We start from the raw sequence: 12,964 nt of genomic DNA, 5'->3' as shown, positions 1-12,964 counted from the left end.
GCAGCAACCTGGCAGCTCTATTTTGCACCATCTGAAGTATCTGGACCATTTTCAAGGGCAGCCCCACGTAGAGCACGTTACAGAAGTCTAATCGGGAAGTAACCAATGCGTGTGTCATTGTCACCAGGCAATCATTCTCCAGGTAGGGATGCAACTGATGAATCAGCCGAAGCTGAAGGAAAGCGCTCCTCGCCACCACTGTTACTTGAGCTTCCAAAGATAGCTCTGGATCAAGGAGCACTCCCAAGCTGCAGACCCTGTCCTTAAGAGGTGAAACAATATATGGTGAAACAAGTCTCAATCAAAAGGGTTGGATTCAGACTTGGGGTTGATCAATCAAGAGGGCTTACTTCAGTCACAATTATAGTTGGCGTATAAATACATGGAAAGAAGGAAGGACGGACGGACGGACGGACAGACAGATGTTGATTTCAGTGGGTCTACTTTAAGTGACTAAGTCCCACTCCAACTCATTAGGCTGAGGTTAGGTAGCATGAATCAACAAAATGGAAGCTTGTGGATGATCTCCAAGTTCCATCACAAAACTATTTTCAAGTGAGACTATACCGGAATTCAAATTTTGTTTTTATTTTTATCCATAGTGTTTTTGTGGATATATTTTTCAAATGCATTAATCAGTTGTGCACACCTTTGAAATGTGCATATCGTTTTCCCATTGATTAAAGCATATTTTATGCACATTTTTTGAAAATACACATTTATCATGCACATATAAAATATGTGCCTGTTGTTGAACACTTCTCTGTGTTAGAGGGTCAGTGAGTCATATGGCAAGCTTGGGAATGTATGGATTTCAACAGCAGATTGTGTCAGAGATTTTGTTTGGTCTAGAAAGTGCAAACTGAAAGAATCTGGATCAAGAATGAGTGGAAACTAATTGTTCATGCATCCTTGCTTGAGGCAGATCAGAGTTTCACATGTAGCTGCCAATTTCATCCTATTGTTGAGATAGGCTAGATTGTCAGGCAGTATCCAGTCTGAACAGGCTGTATACTTAGCCTGAGAACCAAAGCAGGGGAAATGTGAAATGCCTGGATGTGTTCAATGGATTGAGGTTTCTTTTAAAATTAAATAGTTGCTGGGGCTGCAGCTGTGGCGTATGAGAAGGGAAATGTAACCTCCTCCATGCTCAATAAAAGGTCCCCCAACTCACACACCCTGGAAGGTCCATTATCCTCAGGAGGAAAACTGGAACTGTGTTCAGTGGCATGGGGTACAATCAAAGGTACCCTACAAGGCCTAATGACAGCTTTCGGTGGAACTGAGAGGTGGATTATCAGGAATGAACCCACATCATGTATCTTCAGGTGAACCTTAACACTGGAGAGTCTTGTTCTGATTTTGAATCATAAGCACTGCAGTGGGACACTCAAGGCTGTGAATTTAGCGTAGCCATCTCTGCCAGTCAGGAGGAAAGCTCTGGATGGGCTCCGTTGCAAGATAAGGCTTCATCGGACAGCATTTATTTATTGCCTGACACTGTGGGTGCTGAGGAAAGGGAGGTAGATGAAGAGGTTCAGGGATGTTACCCAAGGCAAGATGGAAGCTCAAGAGGGAGGAGCAGAGATGCCCCCTTCAGTGCTTTTCGCATGTACAGGCTACGCTTTCAGGTTAGGAATGGTGGTCAGAAGAGGGACATTAAAAGGCCTACCCTGTCTGGAGAGGACTGCTGAAATGGATGCTTCAGTACTTGGATATTTACCGGTTTGGATCCTCTTGGTAACTCTTGTTTATGATAATATTGGGCCAGAGTCTATGCATGACAATCTACTGCTGGAAAACACTACATTTGATGGATTCTAGTTTGTCCAGATTGTCAACGTTATTTTCTGAATCAAGTTGGACGCCTTTAGCTGTGAAGAAGCCAGCTGCTTATTGTGGGAATTTCAGTCTTGCACGCTATCTCACAATTCTTGGTATGTGCATTTATGTAACCAAATCTATGCAAATAAAGAACTAGATGCAAACAGCACTTTCATGCTGAATTTCCTGAGGAGCCAGGGAGCCTAGCTCTGTCCATGCTCCAGGCAAGGCCTTGGACTCCAGCACTCAGAATGAATTGGAAGTGATAAATAGTAATAAATGGGTGAGGCCGATAGCTGTAATGCCAGTTATTGAGTGTATCCTTGGTGCTGAAGTTATTTGGGGCTGGTGTGCAGCGCCATAGATAGCTCCATGTCCAGGCCAATGTCCACCGGTGACATTGCTAATAAATAATGGGTCTAAAAGCACTCAACAACTTCAGTCCCTCTCTTGTCATCCACATGCAGTCTCTGTTTCTGCTGATTAACCAACTTTTAGTGCAGTCCTATGCACATATTCAGACAGCAGGGGAAAGTCCGATAACTCCCAGCATTCACCCACCAGTCTATTTGACTTTGTCTAACTGATTGTAACTCCATCCATCATTCCATTCTGGACTTGGCTGTCAATATTCCCTCCATTTGCTCTTCTATTACACCCTTTGTACAATACTATAATTTGCACAAATAGTGTTCAAAATACCTACCTTTATAGATTGAACAAATACTGTACTGGGGCAAATTTCCTTACAGTTTCAGAAAAATGCAAACTGTGGCACGTTTTAGAGACAGAAGTTCATGGGCAAAAAAACTTGACTCATCCTGTTTCCAGGCATCCAATTGGAAGTGGATGAGAATTCCATCAAGCACAAATGAACCAGACTTCCCAGCATCAGTTCCTCCCTAGATAGTACTTAAGTTTGAAAAACAGATGCATAAAATGCATTCAAACATCTCACATGCCATCTAATCTGGTCCTCAACAATGTGGGCTATCCATCTACATTTTAGAAAGTATAACTTTTCAACATATCTTAGGCAATTCTTACCATCCTCTGGTCTCACTCTGTGCACTAGAACATCTGGAACAGCCACGGTTGCCATACGGCAGTTTGAAGAGATGATTTTTTTAGTCTACTCCTAGAGTTCTTTTCCAGCCAGCTTTATTAAGTTGTTCCATGCGCTGTCATAACATCATCAAACTGCATCTTCACCACATGCAATTTTTCAGTGCTGGTTCTTAGATTTACAACTAGGAGAGACAGCAGTTCACAAACTCATTATAACCTTCATCAGTGCAGGAATAAGTTATCTATGATTTATATTTTCTTGAACTCAGATGAGAACACACCTATACAACTCAGTTTGCATTGTTTATCTCAAAATGTGCTTTACTTACCAAAGGGACAGGAAAAACCCTTCTGGCACAAGACCATCTGAATGTTCAACTGACTGGGATTTTCCCTTTGTTCATGAATAGCAGTCCCATTGTTTGTTGAATCTGTATGATTCTGAACGTATTCAGAGTCTCTTGAAAATCCTTGATTTGTTTTGTCTCCCTTTCCAGAATGTCTGAATCAATCACAAAATATATCTCTCCTGCCATATCGGCCCATAGCATGGAAGCCTTCATATATGTTTACAGTGTTCATAGAGACCTCACATGAAAAACTTGAAACACTTGCCCACTCTACAAACAATGGGATGTGAGACCAAACATTAACTGTGCATGCCACTGTTCCAGTCTGGAGAACTTTCTTAGAACTGAGGATTATTCATAACTTTTGTGTGTATAATATGCACACTTTAATTGATTTATTAGATTAATATCCTGCCCCATTAGCCAAAAAGGTGCTGCCATATCTTTCTTGTGGGATATTTGCACTGTAGGAAGGGGGTAGACAGATATCATAAGCAATGCATGCATTTCGTATATAAATGCTCATACAGATATATGTTTGATGTTTGTACCTTTATTCCACTGCTGTGCACCAGCCATTCATCCCCAGAGAGTCAAGAGATCCAGCCATTTAAATTTATGTAAACTGCGATGTTCTAACCATTACATTTAATAATTTTAGATAATAATCTTTTATCCATTATAATTTAGCAGTTCTCTTACATTTTCCTTGTGTTTGAAATTAATCCATAAATACCCATCTCACTGTTTATTAACACCTCATCATCACATTCCAGGGATCTCTCCACATAGACACCCCATCCATTCTGCTTTCCTAACCAAGCTTTCACCTAGACACAGAAATTCATTTACCCACTAAACTGAACTCTAGAAAAAGCAATTCTATTTGAGGATGTAGCTTCATCAGTAAACCTGTCCTCTCCTTCTGTGCCCTGATTCAATTTATCTTCACCTGGATAGAAGAAAAGAACTGAATAAGAATGAGAAGGCCTTCTACTTGTGCTGATAAGGAGAAAAAATGGTATGGGGAATCTTTTTTCAATCAGGGATTTGGAGCAGTCACTGTCCTACCTTACCCACTCTGCTTGCATATCCTTTGTTCTCACCATCCAAAGTCAACAAACAATACATTTCCCATTAGTATCATATCTTCATGATGAAGCACCAGCAACAAACATTAAGGGCACACATTTTTCAAGTCCTCTTGCATACTTTTAATGCTCCATAGTTTTTCAGCATCTGAAGTTGCACTTGCCTATTAAACAATGGCCAGCCCATACTTGAGAAACTTCAGTTTCAGAACTGTGCCCCAGTTTTCGCTGCACCTAGGCTACAGCCGGACAGTGTGTGCTCTGTGGACCGCAGATGCTTCCCCAGGCCTTATTTGAAGCCCTTCATGATACTGCTAAATTAGCCACCCAAAAACGGGAGCAGTGCTTTCTCTTTCTTTTGAAGAGAAAAGAAGAAGGTGCCTTTTTAAAAGGTGAAGCACATACGCTTCTTTAAAAAAGCAAAATCACACTCATGGGGAGACATGTGAGCCCCAGTGAATTCTTGGGTCAGAAATTGCTCTCTAGGAGTACACTAGGCTTCAGGTGGTGGTCTAACATGATTGGATGCTCTTTGATACCATCATCATTCTAATCACCATCGTTATCCCCACACAGGCACTGTGATTTCAGACATCTATTTCCTACGTGGACACTTGTTCTTTTATTACTTTTGTTTTTATATGAAGGAACATTTCATCAAGTGTGCTGCCTGCTCTTTTCTATCTAGGATTTGTTTCTTGGCTGGTTGGATACACACACACACACAAGTAAATGGTGCTCAAGAAGAGATGATGACTCTTCAGTGCTTTGCATTTTTCTGTTTCGTCATTGCTTGTTCATTTTTAAATTCAATTCCATTCTGTCCTTGTGATGCAGATTGTTACAAACGCCATGTCGGATCTCCAAATACAGTAGAATAATGTATAGCTATAATGCAGTGGATGGAGCACTTTCAGTATTTACATGGGGAATTTGCATTAACGTTAAATGAATATTTATTTGGATACTAGTACACTTTGGGGGAAGTTTATATGTAATTCTTAGAAAGTTGTGTTTTCCTACATATGCATTTCATATGTATCCATGGATATGGATACATAAAAATCTATGTTTGTAAGAAAAAAAAAAAGCCCACTGCACTATGTCATTGTAAAAGATAGCACTTTTGTATCTGAAAAATGCAAAGACCTGTACGTACAGAATGAGAATTTGAGCTCATGTGGGCCAAAGTGTTACTTTCTGAGTAAAGAATGAATTCACTCAGGATAATTATTCAGCAGTTGTACATAATATTTGCACTACGTTTAACTCTCTCTCTCTCGCTCGCTCTTATTCATCTTGTATATGCCTTCTTGAAACTTTTTTTGTTTTTTCATTTGGCTTCAGACTTGCCTTCTGCCCCAACTCTCCATATTTGGCATCCACTTTAACTCTCTGAAGCATTTTTTACACCTCCAGTTTGCTCTTTCTGTCTGGGCTTGCTTTCTCTTTAACTTGTTCACTGTTAGTTTAGTTCAAGCACTTCAAATACACTTTCTCTGCATATTCACAAACACATATATATGTCCAAATCATTCCATTTCCTTTGTTACACACACATATACATACCACTTTATCTCAGAGCTCAGAAAACAACATCTTAAACTTCACATAAACAGATACCCCAATCCACTGAGAAATCTGCACTGTGCAGTCATTATGTTTTCAAAGAATATTATGGTCTGCTGATCCCTTACCCGCAGCGGCTCAACCCAGAATTATCACTTCTGTGAGAACTAGACCAAAGATGGATAGTGGGATTTTTAATCTAGTGTAGTGAAATTTCTATCCTGCCTTCTTTTCCTTCAAGAAACCCAGGGTGACTAACATAATCCTCCTCTCCATTTCATTCTCACAACAGCCCTGTGAGGGAGGTTAGGCTGAGAGTCAACCAGTTAGCTCCATGGCTGAGCTGGGGTTCAAACATGGATCTCCTGAGTGCCACTCAGCATTCTGGGCTTTATTGTTCACTTGACTTCTGTGTGCGATACATTTGAGTCTCTTTGCCAAAATAACATCACTGTAAAATACACCTTGAGTTATGCTTTCTACAGTGGCAGACCATATAAAGGAATCAGGTTGGACATCAGCTTTCAGTTAATGAACTGCTTCATACAGTTAATAGACATATTTACAGCACATGACAACCATCTAAAACATGAATCTTACTGAAATTCATTTTACTTCCAAATGAATATATTCAAACATTTCCCACTCCAATTTATCGAATTTCACAGCAATTTATAGGTTCAACAGACTGACCTACCACTGAAAAAATTACTTATCCAGAATCATATTGTTCCCCTTGTCATTCCTAGTTTTGCCAGATTAGGAATCTCTCTCTCTCTCTCTCTCTCCTTTTCTTTAGCAAGGTAATATTATTAGCATACTGGGCCATATTAGCTCTTTCCTGCAATTTTCTTAAGCCCAAGGAAAGGCATAATAGAAATTTTACATATATTGAAAACCTAAACAAATTCTTGTTTAATTTTGAATGAGGTTAAATTAGGTAGGAACCCCAAATGGATTTCCAGAAAGGACAAAAGAATGGCAAAAACTATATGTGTAGATTAAGGAGCAATCCTATGGCCTCTAGACAGCATCCTAAGGACCACAGGACATTTTGGATGCAACTGCAACAAATTTCCTTTGGTATACAATTGGTCCCCACTTCCTCTGCCTTCAGGAAGGGAATTAAGATACACCTTTCTCATGTGGATTTTTAAATTGTGGCTATTGTTTTTCATTTTTATTTTTTTTAACAATGCTTTGACCTGATCTATGGTCCTTACGTTAGGATTTTTTTGTAAACTGCCATGATTAGGAAGGTGGCATATAAATAATATAAATTAATACTGCTTTCCGCATGGAAGCTAGAAGATATTGCATAAATACTGGAAGGGAAAGACTTGGTCCAGTGTCCTCTAGGGACCAGGGCTCAGTAAGAGAAGAATAGATAATTAAGGACATAATCGTGTGCATATTTAGATAGGAAAAAGGCCTGCATTCTACAGCATGCTCAGCCAGGATAGCTGGCTGAGGAAGGAGATTCTGTAGGACTTTTTTCTGTCTAAATACACATAGGATTACTCTTTAAACTTCTCAACACTCACATAATTTCAGATGATGGAGAAGGGATCCTCAAGAATATCTCAGGGCACAGGCAGATTAATATAGAAGAAGTCATATTCCTGTTGTAGTCAAAACAAAGGCCTTTTTTCCCCAAATGGTGGACCTTTAGACATGTTCTGCATGGGAATGTTAACCACCTTCCTTTCCTTTTTCTCACTGAATTACTTCTCCTGTCTCCAGCGTGGCATGAATCTTAGGCCAAGACTTCTGTGTTCAGTTTTTTGGGTGTTTTGTTGTGGTTGGTATATTTTTTGGTTTCATGCCAGAGTGGCCTTTAACTTCCGGTCCAGACACTCACAGGGTACTTTGGACACTTCATAACTAAGGTAAACACAAGGACCCAACCCAAGAGAAATTCTCAATTTTTTATTCTCCTTTGAATGCATTTCCAACCTAAATAAATTTTCTATTTCACTGATCAAGAATGAAAGTATGCAAGTAATTTTTGGCACAGCAGTAGGTTTGGGGAAATAGTCACATCTGCGAGTCATAGTTTTACTCAGAGAAGTGTTCTGCCTGTCTGACATACATGGATCCTTGGGAGTGGCACACATTTATGGCCCAGTGTGGAAGATCTGGTCCACCTGTTGGGAACCTGTGCCTTTTTCTTCTAGAAAGTTGAAGAAATTACTTTGGGTTTCTGAAAGATAAGCCCTCTGCAGGCATCATCAAGTAAGCAGAGCTAATCCCATGTGTTCCTGAAGACTTTTCACATATTCATGAATCAATGCCTGAATATATACATTCAACCCCAAGTTTTTCACTTCACTGTTACAATGCCCATGGGTCTGTGATGAATTAAGCCTTCCTTTTTTCTCTTTCTGTACAGCCCACACAAAAATATGCCTCTCCTTTCCTCAATTTCTCTCCCCCACCCCTGTCTCTCTGGAATTAAATATTGCTAGAGTCTATTAATACAGACTGTCATTCATATATTCAGCCAGCATTCAAACTTTCTCAGATTTCAATCTCATTAGAGAATAATTCATTCTTTTCATGCAATTATAATCACTTCTTTTAATGTGTCTAGAGCATCTTGCATCTTGTTTATCTGTTATCATTTTTTATTCTGTAAAGGTTTTGCTATTTAACTTTTTGGTTTTGTCTGTATCTTTCCTAGGGATAGTGGCACCATTTCTTTCTCTAGTGGTTTATAACAAAATAATAATAATAATAACAATAATAATAATAATAATAATAATAATAATAATAAACCAGCAGCTGTGGCTAGTAGCCTGACCTTAAAACCAGTATTAGTATTTGGGTTACTACCATTAACCATTCAGTGATCAGGTCACACTGTTCTTTCCATGGCCCCAAAAATACCACAATGAATTCCTTCTCATTTACATCTGAGGAACAATGTGACCTTGAAGCAGAGAACCTTGGGAGGCTGGGGGCAAGTGGCTGGGCACTGCTTTGGGGAGCTGCTAAGCAGGGAAGCAGGTGGAGGCAGTGGGATGAAAGCAAAACCGTGACGCACATGATGTGTTTCCCAGAGAAAGGAGTGAGAGGCTTTATAAGGCCAAGCGGAATTCGACCGGCCTCCTGGCCCACCTGAGGTCCAATAGCTATTGTATGACTCCATAGTGCTAGCACCTATATCGGCAGAGGAGCTTTCCAGCTGGTGAGGAGCTGCCCAGTTGAATGGAGAGTACGCAGTCTGTCCTAAGAAACCATCCCTAGCACCTTGCACAGACTCCCAACATGGCCAAGTAAATGAGGGAAGATGTGGTCCTATTCTCCTCTTTCACTCATTCAGTTAGATTGGCTGCTGAGAGTGCTCAGATTCCTTTTTGATATTTGATAGGTTTGGTGCCATCCAACAACACAGAAGCTGGCTGTGAGCATCTTTTTCATGATCAGACTAGGTGCAGTGAGTTCAGTATAACTTCCCAGCAACCTAATGCCTCCCCCTCTGTAGTATGGTCAGGCCTCAGTGTTGGCATATTTTAGGCATTGATGGAAAACATACTTTTAAAAAGTTCACTTTTCCTTGGCCATTGATATTGAATTCAGTGTCTTCTTTGTGAAGTATCTCATGATTTGTTTTAAAAACAATAATGATATAGCAATAACCCTTCCTCTAGCTTTGGCTGGTCCATCAGCTGCGTCCGTACCTGGACAAGCACTGCTTAGCAACAGTGATACATGCCCTGGTAACTTCCTGGTTGGATTACTGTAACACATTCTACGTGGGGCTGCCCTTCAAAATGGTCCAGATGCTTCAATTGGTAAAAAATAGAGCTGCCAGGCTGCTGGTGGGGACCGGTCATTATTTTCATATAACACTGGTCCTCTACAAGCTACACTGGCTTCCAATAAAGTCTGGGCCCAATTTAAGGTGCTGGTATTATCCTATAAAACCCTAAACAGCTTGGGACCAGGATACCTGAAGGAAGGTCTCCTTCCTTGTATGCCCTCATGCCCCCTAAGATCTGTAGGAGAGACTCTGCTCCAGGAACCCTCCTTGAAGGAGGTAAAGAGGATGTCCACTCGGAGTAGGGCCTTCTCTACAGTGGTACCCGGACTGTGGAACGCGCTCCCTAGAGAGGTTCGCATGGCACTGAGCCTATACTCTTTTCAGCGCCAGGTAAAAACCTTTTTATTCAAATGTCATTTTAAGAATTAGGGATTTTAGAAGTGTAAGTTAACAGTTGCATTTTCTTTTTCTTTTGAATGTGATTTATTCATTTTTTATTTATCATTTTAACTCCGATTGTATTTTACTACTGATTGTATTTATTATTACTGTTTATTTATTATTGTTATTGATTTTAAGCTTTGTAAGCCATCTTGAGATGCTGTCATGAAGGATGGGATAGAAATGTTTCAAATAAATAAATAAATAAAGCTAATAGACTCGTTTACCCACAAAAGCAAACCCTGCTGACCAGCCATGACCTGCAGCCTGGCAGGTTCTTCAGATGTTCAGGCTCCATGTTTGTGTTGTCTCAGGCACATGGTGAAGAGCTGAGTATTGATTGAGCTTCTGACAGTTTTTGGATATGGCTAATGAGGTGCATTTGTCTTGGGGGTCACTCAAGTATTGCTGTCTTATCTGAAGCAGTTGGGCCATGAAACTCCATGGGGATCTTGCCTGTCCGAGGAAGGGGGAAGGAAATTTCTGCTCCTCCTTCTCCTCACCTAAAGACAGCTCAATGCCTATGGATTTTGTTTCAATTATATGAACAATATTAGAGAGAATACAGAATTGACCGGAATTCAACAAACAGACTGCACGGGTAAAGGAGTTCAAATCTCTGGCATACTGAAGAGTTCCTATCCCAAACAAGATTATTATTATATTATTATAATAATTATAAGATTATAATAATTATATTGCGTTATATCCCACCTGTTTCCCTCTTGTCGGGAACCCAAGGGTGGATCTTCAATTGGAATTAGTTTCACTTTGAAGCAGCAATATTTGCCACAATGCAAACTCATATTTCATATTACAGAAAGATGACTGATTTTAATTTTTCCCTGCAGTGGCAGTTAGAAGAAAAAGGCAAAGTGAATGTCCATGAAAAGTGTGCAGAAGGATTGCTGACATGAATTATTTTGATATCTCAAAGCAATAAGTTAAGATATGCTTGTCACTTTTATTAAAAGCATCATTAGACATCCAGATGCTGAAAAGGTGATGCCAGCAAATGCCTTTTAGATAATTCCTGATTAATATTAAATGTGGTTGTCATGTCAATTGATCACTGGGCATCTTTTGTTGAATATCCATCTTTCTATTTGAGTTGTCTGCTCAATATCTTGCAAGGGGAATAATTAGGGCAATTGAAATAAAATCACTTAGTTGCTGAAAAGAGTTGCAAAAATGTGTGCGCATGTGTGCATATTCTTTCTGAGATTCCTGGAAAGTGCAAATTGCATGTCACTTCTTCTCTTTCTTTTCTTCTCAATTAATTTTTTCCACTTAATTTGCAAAATCTTTAGTATTTCCTGGCATAAAACATGCCTTTTACTGGGGGCAGAGAGCCTGAAATTTCATTTTGTTGCTTTGTTTCATTAAAGCATTCATGCATGCTTCAATATTTGCAGCAGAATATCAATTCCACACCTTTGTTGAAGGTCCAAGATTCTGTGACTGATATAAAAGTTAGATGAGTATATCTTCCTTCACTAGGGATGTTTCAAGCAGATTTTTTCAGATGTATGCATTTCTGTCCTTTTTTCTTTTGCCAAAACTTTGAATTTCAGTGTTGAATAGATTGCAGATCTGGTACAGGAAGTGTGAATGCAGAAAGTTCACACTGAAATGAAAACCAAATTCTCCCTCTCTCCCCTTCCCTCCTGCTTTCTTCATTTTCTCCACCCATTGTATGCACTACCGATTTAAACCTTCAGAATTATTTTTAATTCTCTATAACCTCTCAATGTAGAGACACTTGGACCTTGCTGACTCACTATTAGGGACATCAAAGCAATCAAGGAACTTATACAACACATAGAAGTCATAATTTCATACAAATATAGTAAAAGAACACAGATTACTAGAAAGCTCAGAGAAGGGGATATGTTACTTCTCTCCTTTGAAACTTGGATCATGAAGCCTAACTTATTAAAAACAAAAGAAAACATTGAAAATTAAACATTAAAACATTAAAAAACATAATCCATCAGGGAACAGAACAGGATACTGATGGGTTAGAATAAAAAATCTGAGAATTCTAAGTGAGGTTTGGAATGGGAGAGGTATTTCAAGTGCCAGCCAGGAATGACATTTAGGAAAGGGGATGAGTTTATTCATATGGTTACTGAGTTTAGACGACATGAAAACAAACATTCAAAGGTTGAGTGTGGGTTCTTGTTAGGCTATGATTCATTGTGTCACCAGATCCCACTGCACTAACAAGTGCTGGCTTGTTAAAGAAAAATAACCCATGAAATGAACCCTTAGTTTGCTGTTGGCTTGCGAACTGTGGGTTGTTCTTCAGGGTTTGTTATCTCACCCGGGTTCAGATAACACAATAACAACAACCCACATTCAACCCACAATCAGCTTCTAGGTCTGAATTATCCTGTTATCTGAGCCTAGCCAATGCAGAGGAACTCTTCCCTGGAAGGGATCCTGACTGGCCGGCTGTATGTTGCCTGTGTGTGTATGTGTGTGTGCGCGCTCACGCACGCATACACGTGTGTTCCTGGCTTTTGGACACATAAAGCCTTTGAGGTATGTGGCATAATATTTCATCTTTCACATACAAAATGACTGACTTGCAAAATCTGAATAGAAGTCACACACTCTTCTATGCAGTGTACTATAATTATGTACCATTGTAGTAATACTTTAATTCACACCCTCTTACAAATTATGCTCTTCCAGATGGGAAGGATTAATGCAAATCAGAATATAAAAGCTTCCCTGAAGAGGTGTTTTATTATTCATATTTTCCAAGCAGCCAGTATTTCAAACACCTGCTGCACACCCGTCATTTTTGAGCCAGTGACGAGAAATTACTTCACAAGTGGTGGGTGACC

The sequence above is a fragment of the Varanus komodoensis genome, unplaced genomic scaffold, assembly GCF_004798865.1.
Source record: "Varanus komodoensis strain SLA01 unplaced genomic scaffold, ASM479886v1 scaffold10, whole genome shotgun sequence".
Lineage (NCBI taxonomy): Eukaryota > Metazoa > Chordata > Lepidosauria > Squamata > Varanidae > Varanus > Varanus komodoensis.
Note: the sequence above shows the minus strand (reverse complement) of the source record.